At 42.3% G+C, this 12,240-nt stretch overlaps 1 pseudogene; it reads left to right on the top strand.

Annotated features, from left to right (window-relative positions):
* Nucleotides 1-4,070: 4,070 nt before the first annotated feature.
* Nucleotides 4,071-5,449, top strand: LOC124976624 (elongation factor 1-alpha 1-like; annotated as a pseudogene).
* The last annotated feature ends 6,791 nt before the right edge of the window (nt 5,450-12,240 follow it).

Raw genomic sequence — 12,240 nt, 5'->3', positions numbered from 1 at the left:
GGTTTGGCTTATTTCACTTAGTGTGATATTCTCCAACTCCATCCATTTACTTGCAAATGCCATAATTTTATTCTTCTTTATGGCTGAGTAATATTCCATTGTATATACATATACCACAGTTTCTTTATCCATTCATCTATTGAAGGGCATTTAGGTTGGTTCCCCAATCTGGCTATTGTGAATTGAGCTGCTATGAACATTGATGTGGCTACATCACTGTAGTATGCTGATTTTAAGTCCTTTAAGGTATAAACTGAGGAGTGGGATAACTGTGTCAAAAGGTGGGTCCATTCCAGGTTTTCTGAGTGATCTCCATACTGCTTTCCAGAGTGGCTGCACTTGGATGGGAATTCTTACTTTGAGTCCTAACAGTGATTTTCATGTGTAATAATTTTACTTACCTCCTTGGATTATTCTGGAATTTTTTTTAAGGATTCAAATCAAAAACGATAATGACTAGCTGTTGTAACTTTCTTCTTTATTCATTGTCTTTTAATTATGTCACATTTTTTGTCCTATTCTTCCTTGCTAAACCCCAGAGTGATTGACAGGAAACAGACAGGATTCAAGTATACAGAATCAACTTTCTAGTGAGGGGTGGAACGGAACCATTTCAGTTCCTTCTCTTTTCTTCATTATAATTGGAGTATTTAAAGAATGCTATGTGAATAAATTAGGCAAAGATGGAACTGAACAAAGAGAGACACATATGTGGTACATGTGCAAGCAGAAAAGTGAATGTTCTAGTCTGTTTAAGACTCTCCCAGCTTTATCTATGTTTTTCAGTTGTTTAGAGCACTTTCTGGTGAGATCAAGGTCATGGCTTTGATTCCATCAAGTGGCTAAGGATTGCTCTCTTGAAGCTGGCCAGTCACCTGTAAGTGTATTGTTCAGATGATGGTCAGTTGGGGGAGTCTGACGCAGTGAGGTCTACCACCTTAGTAGGAAACAACACAACAGAAAGTACTGTCACGGGGGTGGGTCAGTCACGTTGTATTTGTATGTGAAGAAGGAACAGACTAACACCTCCTTGCTGAACTCAGGAAAACCCAGGGGGTTTGAAGCAATAGGTTCCATAGCAATTGACATCCTAGAACAAAGATTATTACACTGTCCCTGTCTTTAGGGCCCCCAGCTCTGCCTGGAGACCATTTGAGTAATTACCATCTATTCCTCTGGATTAGACTCAGCAGCCACAAGTCCCTGGCATGGGAAGATGCTCCTGATACCTCTTTGTCCTGTCCCAACTTAGCTTCTCTCCAGCTCCGACCCGTCTAGCTCATGTGCTATCTTTTCTATGCCCCTGTGTATGTCTTACTACAATGGTTAACACTGAAGCCAGCTTGGGTCTCAACAGACTGCGTGGCTTAAAGAACAAAAAATTATTTTCACACAGTTCTGGAGCTGGAAGTTCAAGATCATGATCATGTTCTAGTGAGGGTTTTCTCCCTGGCTGGTAGATGGTTGCCTTATTGCTGTGTCCTTATATGGTAAAGAGAAAGAAAGAGAGAAGGGCGTAAGGGGAGTAGGGGGGCCGAGACTGCAAGCTCTGGTGTCTCTGCTTACAGAGGCACAAATCCCACCATCCTGAGGATCCCAGTCTTGTGACCTCTTCTGAATCTTATTGTCTCACAAAGATTCCATCTCCAAATACCATCACATGTGGGGTTGGACTTTCAATATGAATTGGGGGAGAGGGGGACACAATTCAGTGCTTAACACTTATAATCCCTTTTGCTATGATGCACATTTCTCCGACATGAATGAAATCCATGTAACGTGGAAGTCTCATTGATTTTAAGAGTTTTCCCAGCAACTTAATGTTTGCGAGTGATCAGAGTGAGCTTTTCCATTTTTACAGAAAGGGCCTTAGCTATATACAAAGACCTTAAGAACAGGCTAAAATTGATGGTGCAAGTTCTGCCTGGTTTAATGGCTTTGAGAATTCCTGCCCTTTCCACCAGTTAAGCTACCCGGGGAAACCGAAAGTGCAACAGTGCAGCTGTGAAGTCATTTCCTTCTGCAGTAAAACAATGAATAATAATTTTAAAAAGCTACCGTGTTAGGCAGCTCTTCTGTGCTGTGACCAAAATGTCTGGCAAGAACATCTTAGAGGGGGAAAGGTTTCTTTGGGCGCCCCCCCTCCCCCCGGAAGGCTCAGTCCATGGTTAGTGGACTCCATTGCTCTCAGCCTGAGATGAGGCAGAACTTAATGGAGGAAGGGTCTGGTGGAGGAGCACCCGGGAAGCAGAGGAAAGAGACGGGCAGAGACAGAGAGACCCAGAGCGTGCCAGTGCATGGAGCCAGGGACAGATATAGTCCAGGACGGACCCCAGTGACCTACTTCCTCCAACCACACCTGAAAGTAGTGCTTTCAAATGATTAATCCATTAAGTGGATCAATCCACTGATGGGGTTACAGTTTGAATCATTTCACCTCTGAACAGTCCTGCATTGCCCAGTACATAAGCTCTTAGGGGCAGTAAAAATCCAAACCGTAGCTGGGCACGGTGGCACACACCTGTAATCCCAGAGGTTCTGGAGGCCGAGGCAGGAGGATCGCAAGTTCAAAGCCAGCCTCAGCAACTTAGCAAGCAAGGCCCTAAGCAACTTAGCGAGACCCTGTCTCGAAAGAAAAAAATTTAAAAAGGCTTGGGGAAATAGCCCAGTGGTCAAGCATCCCTGGGTTCAATCTCTGGTTTCAAAAAAAAAAAAAAAAAAAATCCAAACCATAATAGCTACCCCATCTATTATATTTTTAATTTTGATGAAAATACCTATGGCTCACTCCTATGTCTCAAAGGAGGAAGATACCAAAAAAGTGATTGATGCTAAGTGTAAAAACCAGTAGATTTAATTATTATTTTTATTGGAATTATGATTAAAAAAAAAATAAGTTCTTTCTGTGTTGTCCAAACTTCTGGGCTCACACAATTCTCCTGCCTCAGCCTCCTAAGTAGCTGGGGTTACAGGTATGTGCCACCAGGCCTGGTTCACGGATTGTGATTGTCTTTGAGTTGTGATTGACTGTTGGTGCTCTGGTTTCGGAGTTTGGTAGATTTTCTGAGGTTTGCCCCTGACCCTATCTCCCCCATAGGCTCTGTGATAATCTTGCAAACCGTGACTTTTTCAGGAATGCATGTACGGTATTACATCAGAGCCACTGTGCTCCTGTGCTGCTTTGCCCATCTGTCTGAGAATAGTGCTGTGGGGACTTTAATACGTGTAGGAATCACTTGGAATTCTTTTTAAAATGCCAATTTGATTCTTGGTTTTGAGGGGTGGGGCCAGAGAGTTTACATTTCTAGCCAGCTTCCAAGTGAGACCAGTGCTCCTACCTACAGACTTCTCCTTAACTGGGAACTAGACGGTGACTTCTTTGAGAACCAGCTGTGCCTTTCCTCTCAATATCTTCAGTGCTTGGTGCAAAGAGTTGGCCGGAGCTTGCTGAGTGAATGAGCAGTCACTGGCCTCCGGCTGTCCACCTACCTCTACGCATGTAGGAGCCCCAGACCGGTCCATCCTGCACCCACACCCCCAAGCTCATTCTTTACCACATTCCCTTCCTCACCAATGAGTTTGGGACTGGAGCTGTGGTCCCAGGGCAGCAGGCAGAGAGGGCTGGAATCTAATTCTTCAAATATGGACACAGGTTCAGGGATTCACTCATAATCAACTGTGATTTTCCATGGTAGTATAACCTCTCAATTTATTTTCATATCTGTTAATATTATTTGTTAAATATCTGGAAAGGATTAGTCTATAATTTCTTCTAAAATCAGTTGTTTTGAGAGTGACAAGCCACCTGGTTCAACAAGGACAGCATCCAGAATCCTGTCGGAGTTGTCCTCTTGTTTCCTAGAAGATCAAAGTATGGGTGGGCTGGAGATGGAGTCAGCGATACTGCGCCAGGCTAGCATGCAGGTGGGCCCTAGGTTCCATCCTCAGTACCGAAAATAATAATAATAAAATAAGGTAAAAATAAAATTGAAGCACAGTTTCGCTTTTTCGCAACGGGTTTACCGCCAGGACCCAGGTACCGTGAAAACCACCGCTAAACCAAAGCCAAAATGAGAAAGGAAAAGACTCATATCAACACTGTTGTCCTCAGACACGTAGATTCAGGCCAGACTACCACTGCTGGCCATCTGATCTACATGTGGAGGGATCGACAAAAGAACCATTGAAAACTTTGAGAAGGAAGCTGCTGAGATGGGAAAGGGCTCCTTCAAGTACGCCTGGGTCTTGGATAAACTGAAGCTGAGCGTGAGCGTGGAATCACTATCATCTCCCTGTGGAAATTTGAGACCAGGAAGTATTGTGTGACTATCATTGATACCCCAGGACACAGAGACTTCATCAAAAACATAACGACAGGCACATCTCAGGCTGACTGTGCTGTCCTGATTGTCGCTGCCGGTGTTGGCGAATTTGAAGCTCGGATCTCCAAGAAGGGGCAGACCCGTGAGCACCCCCTTCTGACTCACACACTGGGTGTGAAACAACTAATAGTTGGTGTTATCAAAATGGATTCCAGTGAGCCACCCTACAGTCAGAAGAGATACGAGGAAATTATTAAGGAAGTCAGCACTTACATTAAGAATATTGGCTACAACCCTAGCACAGTAGCATTTGTGCCAATTTCTGGTTGGAATGGTGACAACATGTTGGAGCCAAGTGCTAATATGCCTTGGTTCAAGGGACAGAAAGTCACCCGTAAAGATGGCAGTGCCAGTGGAACCACACTGCTTGAAGTTTTAGATTGCATCCCGCCACCAACTCGTCCAACTGACAACCTTTGCGTCTGCCCCTCCAGGATGTCTACAAAATTGGCGGTATTGGTACTGTCCCTGTGGGCTGAGTGGAGACTGGAGTTCTCAAGACTGGCTTGGTGTCACCTTTGCTCCAGTCAATGTCACAACTGAAGTAAAGTCTGTTGAAATGCACCCTGAAGCTCTGAGTGAAGCTCTTCCTGGAGACAGCGTGAGCTTCAATGTCAAGAACGTGTCTGTCAAAGATGTGTGTCGCAGCAATGTTGCTGGTGACAGCAAAAACGACCCCCCAATGGAAGCAGCCGGTTTCACTGCTCAGGTGATTATCCTGAACCATCCAGGCCAAATCAGTGCTGGCTATGCCCCTGTATTGGATTGGCACATAGCTCACATTACTTGCAAGGTTGCTGAGTTGAAAGAAAAGATTGATTCTGGTAAGAAGCTGGAAGATGGTCCTAAATTCTTGAAGTCTGGTAATGCTGCCACGGTTGATATGGTTCCAGGAAATCCTTTGTGTGTTGAGAGCTTCTCAGAATCCTCCTCTGGGTCATTTTGCTGTTCGTAATATGAGGCAGACAGTTGTTGTGGATGTCATCAAAGCAGTGGACAAGAAGGTTGCTGGAGCTGGCTAGGTCACCAAGTCTGCCCAGAAAGCTCAGAAGGCTAAACAAACATGACCCCTAACACCTGCCATCCTACTTTTAATCAGTGGTGGAAGAATGTCTCAGAACTGTTTGTCTCGATTGGCCATTTAAGTTTACTAGTGGAAGACTGGTTAATGATAGCATTGCATCGGAAAACCTTCAGAAGGAAAGGAGGATGTTTTGTGGACCTTTTATTTTTTTTGTGTGTGGCAGTTTTAAGTTATTAGTTTTTAAAATCAGTACTTTTTAATGGAAACAATTTGCCCAAAAATCTGTCACAGAATTTTGAGACCCATTAAAACAAAAGTTTAATGAGAAAAAAAAATTTTTTTGAGGTATAGTTCCTACTGAATGACTTTTGCTTTTGCACCATTGTAAAGTTGAAATGTTGTAAGTTGAACCATACCTACTTGGGACCATTTGTATTACACAACTCTTTTGGATTCTATTTTTCCACCTCTTTGTATACAAATTTGAAAATAGGTCTGTTCTATGCATTTAATAGACACTTGGTTTATTTAGTTTGCTAAGGACTGTAGTAACGTAGTGCCATGAACTGGATGGCCTAAACAATGAAATATATTTTCTTACACCTCTAGAGGCTAGAGTTGCAGATCTCCACCTGTTGGCAGGTTGGTTTCTTCTGAGGCCTCTCTCATTGGTTTGTAGATGCCATCTCCCTGTGTCTTCAAACAGCCATATCTCTATGTCCTAATCTCTTCCCCTTATGTGGCTACCATATTAGATTAACTTAATGGTTTGCCTCTTTCAAGACCCTGTCTCTAGTACAGTCACATTCTGAGGTGCTGAGTATCAGAACTTCAGGATCTGACTTGCCGAGGCACACTGTTGTCAGCTCACAACACTTAAATCATTAAGGTGGTCCTTGAAACTAGTCCTGGATGTAGAAGAGACATCTTCTGTTCTAAAATAAAATGACTTATCAGATTTTTTTTGACACCTGATTTCTATTAATGGTTTAGTCACTATTCAAATTTTTCCTCCTTTTAGAAAATAAATATATACATGCCAAATGCAAGGTTTTTCAGGAACTCTGGGCTACAATATGCAAGAACCCATGGCAAGGTCTGGAGATACAAAGGATGGGAAGCAATGTGGCCACAGTATCACCCCTGATTTTTCTCATCTGAAAAGTCATTTCAATGTATGATTACTTCTGGCTACAAAACTAATATCAGCTTGCAAAGATGAAAAAAAAAAATTCAGAAATATGTAAATGAGAGGGGAAAGTCTCCAGGAATCTTACTCCTTAGAAATGACCTCTAGGGCAGTGGTTTTCTTCCAGGAACATTTTGTTTGTTTTTTTTTGTTTAAAAAACAAAGGCTGGGGTTGTGTGGCTCAGTGGTAGAGTACTTGCCTAGCACATGGGAGGCACTGGATTCGATTCTCAGCACCACACATAAATAAATAAAATGAAGATCCATTGACAACTAAAAAAAAATAAAGAAAGAAAAGAAAATAAATGCTAGCCTGACATAGTAAACAGGTAACAAACAGCAAAGTCTCATCCTCTGAGTTCTCCATTGGAGTTCACCTTCTCTCTGCCTCCTTATCAGGGCACTTCAATAACCCAAACCCTAGGGGATATGTGCCATATTCTTTTCTTTTTCTGATATTTTTAAGTAGTTAATAGTATTAATTTATTTATTTGATGGACTCCTGAATATTCTTGTCAAATTGGTCATGTTCTTTAAGGAAAGGCAGACCTGGGCCATGTGGTTTGCGGTTCAGTTGGAAGAACAAGCCAGTGAGGGGTGTGGACTCATCGTTGGCACAGTTCCTCTTGGTTCTAACTTTTCTGATACTGGGTGATGAAGTGAATCTCAAAGAAAACCAGGAACTAAGCATCTTTTTTAGATAAGAAAATTAACTATAATTAAAAAACACATAATATCTACAATTTTTATAATTTTTAAGCATATAGTGCAGTCGTGCTAAGTGCTATGTGTGTTGCTCTCAGTAGATCTCCAGATCTTTTCCATCTTGCAAAACTGAAATTCTGGACCCATTAACTCACCCTCCACTCCCCTCCTCCCTTTCCCTCCAGCCCTTGGAAATCACCATTCTATTTTCTGTTTCTATGCATTTGATGATTTTAGAAAGCTCATATAAATGGAACCATACAGTATTAGCCTATTTTGTGACTGACTCCCTTCACTTAGCATAATGTTCTCAAGATTCATTCATATTGTAACATGTGACAGAATTTCCTTACTTTTTAAGGCTAAATAATACTCCATTTTATGTATAAGCCACATTTTGTTCGTTCATTCATTCATTGATGGATACTGAGTTGTTTCCACCTCTTGCCTATGGCGAAAGAAGCTGCTATAACCACGGGTGTGGAAGTGTCCATCCTCTTGCTTCTCTCTGTTCAAAGAGTCTCTGATGAATTATATTGCTAATCCTCTATCTAGAACATTCCTCTTTGCAGAGTTGGTGTTTGGTTTCCTCCAAGGGAGTTGTCCTGGTCAAGAGAATGCATAGTGCCCTTAGTCTGATGGTTAGTGTTGGAGCAGCTGGGGTTGATTTTATCTGGCAGTCTAACTGCAAAAAGCACCTGGGCCTGCTTTCCTTAAAATGGTAGCTATGAACATAGACTTTAAGACTTTCTCTATCAGTTTATTTAAAACAGCTTGACATTAGATTTTTTTTTTTCCCATCTGATCTTTGCTTCTTGGTCTCTTGCCTGGAGAAAATAGGGCCCCATTGGTGAATACCTAGATATGCTCACTGATTGGGCACATCTGCAAGAGTAGCCAACCAACACTGGCCAAGGACCCCTGTGTGTGCATGGACGACAGTGTCTTATGTTGTGGGACCAAATGGATGTTTATTGCCAGAAATCATATCCAAGTACTGCCATATTGAGTAGGGGATGGCTATTGCACAGGGGATACTATTCTGAGTTTCTCTCGTTCTCCCATCTGCCAAACCTCCTTGCTCAGGTATCTGAGATGTGACTGATGGAGAAGGTCACACAGAGGTCCATGAGTAGATTGCATATGTAGAGCTGACCCCGATAGGCCCCAGTGGGATGAAGCAAGGATGACTTCAGGAAGAAAACTGCATCGGTGAAGGTCGCTGGCCTTCATTCTTTTTTTTTTTTTTTTTTTTTTTAATATTTTTAGATGTTTATAGACCTTCATTTTATTCATTTATTTATATGTGGTGCTGAGAATCGAACCCAGCACCTCACACATGTGAGGCAAGTGCTCTACCACTGAGCCACAACCCCAGCCCATGGGTTCATCCTTTAACCTTCAGCTAATATGCCACATCCCTGAGTCCTCGATCTAAATCACAACCTCAGTTTTACTCTTCCATGGAACCCCATGCTTTCCCAGTAACGTTAATGAAAACTTGACAGTTAATTGGTCTCTCCTTTTTGATTCACTTTCTTCTCTTGGCTTCCAAGAAAACCATGTGCTTTTCTTTCCACCTTTCTGGCTGCTCCTTCTCAATCTTTCTCCCCCCACCCCCAGTTTCTTCTCCTAATCGTAACCTCTGAATGATGGGGTTGCAGAATTCCATCTTCAGGTTCTTGTTTCTCTCCACGTTCCATTCCTGAGTGGCCCCATCCAGGTTTGTGGCTTTAAAATACCCACTCTGTTCTCATGACTCTCAGTGTTCACCTCCTTTAAACTCCAGTCCTGTCTATATAATACTACTAGGGTGTCTAAAATAGGCAAACCAGGCTTAGTAAAGGCCCCAAACTAACTCACCACCACTCTGAGACCAGTTGGATCTCTAAGTTAATGGCAATTACATTTTTCCCTTTGATCAGGCCGAAAACCTTGGTGATGTCCCTGATTCTTTTTCTTTCTCTGCTTATTTCCAGTTTAGCAGAATATCCTATCCCCTCTACCCTCAAAATATATCTAGCATTCAACCACTTCCCACCACCCCTCATTTGTCTGAACCACTATCATATTCTGCCTGAGCTAATACTGGTTTCCTCACCAAACTCTTTTAATCACTAAGCCACATCCTCAATACTTTTTTATATTTTATTTAGAGACAGGGTCTTGCTGAGTTGCTTAGGGCCTTGCTAAGTTGCAGAGGCTGGCTTTGAGCTCATGATCCTCCTACCTCAGCCTCTCAAGCCGCTGGGATTACAGGTGTGTGCCACTTGGGCCTGGCCTGCAAGAGGGTTTTGACCTGCTTTGTTTACAGGGTCATCCCAACGTCTGTACAGCAGCTTGACACGTGGTTGGCTCTCAGTCATTACTTACAATAATGAGGGAATGTGTGAATGTGTGTATGTAGTTGATGGATGTTTCTGATTACCTTCCTAAAATGTGAGCTCCGTGAGACCAGAGACCAAGCCGGTCTCATCCCCTCTTGTATCCACAGAACTGAGCACACAGGCTACAGTGGGTCATAGATACCCAGAAGTCATTCTTTTCCTAAATAAAAAATGGAAACTGTCAATAATGCCAATACTAAAAAAAAAAAAAAAAAAAAAAAAAAAAAAAAAAAAAAAAAAAATTAATGCCAGTACTGATAGAAAGAATCGATTGGAGGGAGGATGGCAATACAGATATCTTTGCAGCTAGAGACTGTTCAAATGGTCCCCAAATTAACTTTTGAGTAATACTGGGTTTTGTTAGGAGTCGTTTTCCAATACTCATGGGGTCTGACAATTTGAAATGACACATAACAGTGTGTTGAGTGGAATTGAACCATGCTTAGAGTTTGAATTCTAAAGTCAACATGTATGGCAAAACTTACATATAGAAAAATCACCATTGAAGCTCTCTTAAATCACTCTACGGTACAGATTACATGGTTCTGTGCCATCTCAGTAAATTCAACACAGCCAGATTTCCCTCAAGAGCTGGAACAGATGGCTGTGGCTGTTTCTTTGGTTGAGTACCAGATGAAGTAGTTGGCTTGAGTTTAAGTGCCATATTGTACGGGCAGGAATCACATATATATGTACATATTCATCTGCATTATTTTCTTTTTCTGAGCATGTAGTTGAATACCAGCAACTTAAATGTTTGTGTTCTGTAACTCCATTGTACCATTTGGTATCATGAATATTGTCAGGACCCCTTCATGTTTATCATGGATCAAGGCCTTCTAAGTGGAAGGAGGTAGAAAATAACTCTCTGTGGCCATTGCAATAGTTGGCATGACCAACTAGGAGAATGCCAGCCATAATGATTTTCCAAATTTTGTTGAAAAAGTGTTTAATCTCACTTGTATACAGGCTCTAAATGCCCACAAAAAAATAAAGAATATATACGGGGTGCCTGCTATAGGCTGAGTATTAGGTGCTTTGTGTATCTACCATCTCAGTGAACTATCTCACAACAATCCTCTGAAGAAGGGTGTGACCCTGCATTCTCCTTCATAACAGCCAGGCAGGCACAGACTTGATCAGTGCCCGAAATAACACTTAACCAGAGCCAGTGATGGAGACACTCAGTCTCGGATGTGGTGCTAACACTCCTGTCCTCCTCCCTTGGGTTGTCTTTCAGTCCACACCAAGTCTGCTTGCAGGGATGCTTGGAAACCACTTCAGCCACTCCACAAAGATAGACAACTAGAGCATGCATCTATAAAGAAATAAGAAAAGTGGATCAACTTGTCCCAAGAGTTCTGCATTACAGTGGAGAGTTGGATTTTTTTCAAATTACCTTTTATTTACTTATTTATTTTTGAGATGGGGCAGGGTGTCTCACTGTGTTACCCAGGCTGACCTTGAACTGGTGGGCTCAGGCTTGGACTGGTGGGATCCTCCTGCCTCAGCCTCCCAAGTAGCTGGGCTCTAGGTATGCACCATCACACCCAGCTTCAATACCATTTTGGTTGGAGTTTGTGAATTACTTCCAAACCCACTCAGTTAAAGGGTGGAAGGAATCACGGTCACTTGATGTGTTTCTTTTTTCAACATGTTCTCTGCTTAGTGTCCTAGTTTCTACACTGAACAATTCTTTGCTTCAAGCCAGCTCTCGATGAGAGGACAACTAGCACAGCACCATTGCTTCAGACAGTAGTCTTGGGATATGTCATCTTGTTCATTTTTTACACTTCCTCATGTGTTTTTTCATCAGCTTTTTTAGGTATCACGGTTTCTTCCACATCTCCCCAAATCATATTTAAGTATTGGTCATACGCCATATTGCCAATTTAAACCACCTTCCATTTTGCCTTCCTGTCTTTTCTATCTGCTCCTCAGGAACCTGGCTTCATCCTACCACTGGCCATTATGATCAAACTGGGGACAAAGGACTCCAGTTGGCCACATTGGTAAATATGGGGAAGGAGCAGGGAAGAATGGTTCTCCAGGAGCTTAAATAGCTTTTTTCAGGTGACCCAAATAGTAAGCAGCAGAGCCAGCAGTTGAGTGTGGGTCAAAGGCTCCCAACAGCTGCTGTTTCCTTCTATCACACTACCCACTGTGAGAAGCAAAATCCCATTAAATGCAGGAATTGAGCAACAATGTTGAACACACTTTGTGTGAATAGATAGAATCATACAAGATTCACTAGATGGGTCTGGAAGTGTGACCTTGGAAAAGAGGGCCAGACCAAGTGAACGACTTTTCTGAGATCAGCACCATGAATGACACATTTGTTTCATACATTGGACCATGTTAGATGCTTTGAGGGAGACACACAGCATCTAATAACATAACTCTCAGGAGACTTACAGTTTAACCGAAGGGGAGGAATATGCATTTTAATAGGTAGGGAAGCTTCTGGAAACAGAGCACATTCATACTGGATAATTAAGATTAACCTCTTCTTAATTTATTAATCTACTTAAAAAGATGTTGGTGAAGGGCTGG

Source organism: Sciurus carolinensis, chromosome 2 (genome assembly GCF_902686445.1).
Source record: "Sciurus carolinensis chromosome 2, mSciCar1.2, whole genome shotgun sequence".
NCBI lineage: Eukaryota > Metazoa > Chordata > Mammalia > Rodentia > Sciuridae > Sciurus > Sciurus carolinensis.
Note: the sequence above shows the minus strand (reverse complement) of the source record. Positions and strands in the feature narration are given on the sequence as shown.